General features: G+C 38.5%; 1 long non-coding RNA gene across 1 annotated transcript; it reads right to left on the bottom strand.

Annotated features, from left to right (window-relative positions):
• Positions 1 to 632: 632 nt before the first annotated feature.
• Positions 633 to 3,784, bottom strand: LOC117457605 (uncharacterized). The gene is made up of 3 exons (XR_004553339.1): positions 3,723 to 3,784; positions 2,211 to 2,253; positions 633 to 1,370 (listed from the first exon to the last, which is right to left on the bottom strand). It is a non-coding gene; the product is annotated as an uncharacterized lncRNA (long non-coding RNA).

The raw sequence follows: 3,784 nt of genomic DNA, 5'->3' as shown, positions 1-3,784 counted from the left end.
TTGGTGACGCTAGTACTGGAGGCATTGGGTTTAAACGTGGTTTTTCTTTTTTTATGTTTTCAGCATTGCAACAAAGAAAGTCATTGTGGATGAAGAAATCACTGAGTACTTTCTCAAAATCTGGGCAAATTAAATACAAAACACCTGCATGTGATGCCGTTAGAGGTGAGTGAAAACAATGTGAGACTTTGAGAGAACCAATCATGATTGAACCCCTGCACATAAATCCATTTACCCAAAATGCAGCTCTCAATAGTGTCTGTTAGATTGAAATCCAACTAAATGCAATTTGAGTTACTACTTGTTAGAAAGAAAACAATTGAATGTGTAAATAATCTGTACATTTTAGGGTCAATCTAAGGTTACTTTAGTAAACGGTTCAAAGTAACACACACAAATACAAACAAGACATAAGGAAATATATCCATAACTTTATAAATGAATACAGACTAAACATGTTTATAAGTAATTGTAAAATAATCCAAAACCATTTTTAAAACATAACTTTTTGTCAGTTAAAACAAACAAGGCAGAGCCAGTTATGTAAAAACAAATTGCAAAATAATAAATACATGTATTTATTTAAAAAATAAAATAAAAGCAACTGCAGGGTTTTTTTTACAGACTCCAATCCAGCATGTTTAAACCACTGGAAGTGTAGTTTTTTCATAATATGATTCAGAACCTGATTGAAACACTAGAGGGCATCATGCTGCAATGAAACACAGCAAGTCTTAAAGAGGAGTTTATTAAAATAGGTTGTTTTTCTACACGTTCTATTATAAGATCAGAAATGTTGACACATTATAATATGTGTTCCTCTCAATATTGTTGTATTGGATATAACATTGGTTATATTTATTAACAGCATTCACAGTCACACACACAGTCACTCAGTATTCAGAGCACACAACTAACATTCATTCAGATTTTGTAATATATACAACAAATCATTCACATAGAATTTAAAATCTTTCCAGTTGTTGGAGAAAGAAACTACTATGGTTATTTTATTCTGCACAGTGTTTTACTAATTCAAAGCTCCCCTAAATGTATATTGTACAGGATGAATATGTGTGCATTTGTATAGTCACAGAGTTCATCCGTTGTGTGGTGAATCCAGATTCCTCCCACCTGCTTCCTGTTGTCTCCCAGGCTGCTGCATCGGTACCTCCATCCCTCTTTGTCTGCCTATTTGCCGTTCTTCTGTTTCTTCTGCTGGAACTTCCTGTAATGGGTCTGGATGGTGGCGGCGGCCTTCTCCACCTCCACCGGGCTGAGCGGGGGAGCAGCGGTCCCATTGCTGATCTTGGAGCCCGAGCACGACAGGATAGCCAGAGAGGCTGAAGCAATAGCCATGGAGGAAGAGTCTGTAGCAGTGATTACGTCGAAACACATTTTTTTAAGTGGGCAAGTTTTCTGGTTTATGTTTTTACTCATTCAGATGTGACATTTGATTTGAATTCAGTAATTTAAAGTGGACCTATCATGCTATATTTGAAAAATATATTGTAGGGCCATACCTATACAAAACATGTCTGTGAAGTTTTTTTTTCAAAATACCAAACAGATCACCCCTTGTAGCCATGCCTCTTACGGCTCAAATCCCTCTTTTGCAGCCCTGTTAGAGAAACGCGGACTTGGGTCCTTAGCTTGAAAAAAAAAGAGGAGGCAGAGCTAATGCCTGATCAGAATTCTACTGGAGATAAAGTTACATTCGGTTGTGATAAAACGCCATCCTGTTTAAACCACGTCAAGGATTATTTCTGAAATAGTATGGAGCTCAAATGCTTTTTCTCTTGCAGGTTTATCACAAGGTGAGTTCTTTTTTTATTTCCTGCTTTTATTTTGTGCTCTTCAGTACAGGTTAGCTCTGAGTGTTAGTGAGGCTTGCTACTGTAAACAAAGACGAGATTATGTCCAAAACACGTAAGGCATTGTTTCTGATAGCAACTTTCTGTGGGTCCGCTGACGTCACAGCGGATGGAAATCTGTATCCGCTCGTTGTACACCCGTTTTTAAAAGATTTGGGTATGGAGGAAAGGAGAGAGGATTTTATTTTCTGACGCTGCATGAGTTCCCCGACGCACCGGGGACACATATGTATGTATAAAATACATCACAAAGTGCATTTTGCATGATAGGTCCCCTTTAAGATGAATTAATATGACAGAAAAGTTGCCCGCCTTTAAATAAACAGTTGTACTTACTCTTTCTATACACGCCTATGCTGTTCCTCCTGTAGCCATCAAACTGTGAATGAAACAGAACATCTGTGAATTAGAAGACACTCAGTGACGCACAAAGGCACAAGATGAGTTGATACTAGTCAGGTATGACAATTATCAACGTTACGATCTTATCTGGAGCTTGGATGAAACATTGTTCACATACCACTGACGGTACTAAATCCAACACATGAAACCAGATAGTCACTCAATCGCTTTTGCAACATTCTTCAACTCAGCTGTACAAAATGTGCAGAGCTTCACGAATGACTGCAACTTACATGTGTGACTGCACCTTTTTGTGTGTCCTTTTCATCTACGGCTAGAATAATGACCTCCAACACCAATCCCCTTGATTGGGATTATAGCTCAAGCAGAGCAGAGGCAGAGAAGCCAGAGGCTGAAGACTGGACAAGCTTAGCATGCTAACGCGTCAGTCTGGCTGTGTGCCAGTCCCACACACGAGCTCCATGACCTTATCATTGAGGTCAACATTATCTCTTTACAAGTGACATTAAGGTACATTTACTGCGGGCAGTCTTAGACACAAACACAAGTAAGTATTTATTTGACTCAGTACTTGTTTCTTTAACAGTCCGTTTGCTCTATTGATTCTTTTTTTTTGTTGGGCTAATTTGTCCTTCTACATTCCTACCTCAGCACTTGTGCCTTTACTTAACCACCAAAAATGGTCTTCCTGCCATCCAGCTTATTAACACTATTTGTCTTTGATTTGTCACCTTCATCTTTATAAAGGTTTACACACGTCAAAAGTAAACCTTCAAATCAGTAATCCTAAACTTAGAAAAGGACAACACAGGCTTTTTCTAATAAGAAGGTTATCAGAGGTGAGCAGTTTGGACATCAATTGACTTGTTGATGAAGGAATCTAAATGAAAGCCTGAGGAAAAGTAAAATAACTTAAGTCATGGTCAGTGATGATCTATATACAAGGACTTATGATTCATTCATTGCGGGTCAAAAGCTTATTGTTTTACTGTCTGAATCACATATTTTAATCTAATATTATTTGCCCGCTGCCGAGTCCCAACAAACACATTATTATTTATTTTTTTAAATGCAGTCATCCATTGAGAAACTATAAGCAAACAGAACATGTGACCAAGCTTATAAGCTCACATGCTGAGTCAAGCTTGACTGCTGAACTTTCCACATGCTCTGTCCCACCATTAGATAACAGAGGATTAGGAAGAGGTCATTTGTATGAGTAATAAATCCAGCCACACTGGCAGAGGAAATCCAAATTGTATGAAAAAAAAAAGTTACTGGTTTTCGTTCATTCAAAAATGACCACATTTTATCTTTTGAAATATGTAACCCTGAGAAGACTCAAGTGAAGCAACTCAGCAGAGAAGATTTGGAACGGGGGTTTGCCGGGCCATGTGCAGAGTGAACTTGTGTCGTATTAGCTGTAATGAATCAATCGTCAATCGACGCCAATTAGACCAGGGTACAGATCTCATTACAACTCACCTCATCTGCTTTGCTGCTCCTCCGACTGTGTGACACTGAGTGAACCTGCCAAGGCAAAGGCT

The sequence above is a fragment of the Pseudochaenichthys georgianus genome, chromosome 13 (assembly GCF_902827115.2).
Source record: "Pseudochaenichthys georgianus chromosome 13, fPseGeo1.2, whole genome shotgun sequence".
Classification (NCBI taxonomy): Eukaryota; Metazoa; Chordata; class Actinopteri; order Perciformes; family Channichthyidae; genus Pseudochaenichthys; species Pseudochaenichthys georgianus.
The sequence above is the reverse complement of the archived record's forward strand: the minus strand, read 5'-3'. Positions and strand labels throughout refer to the sequence as shown.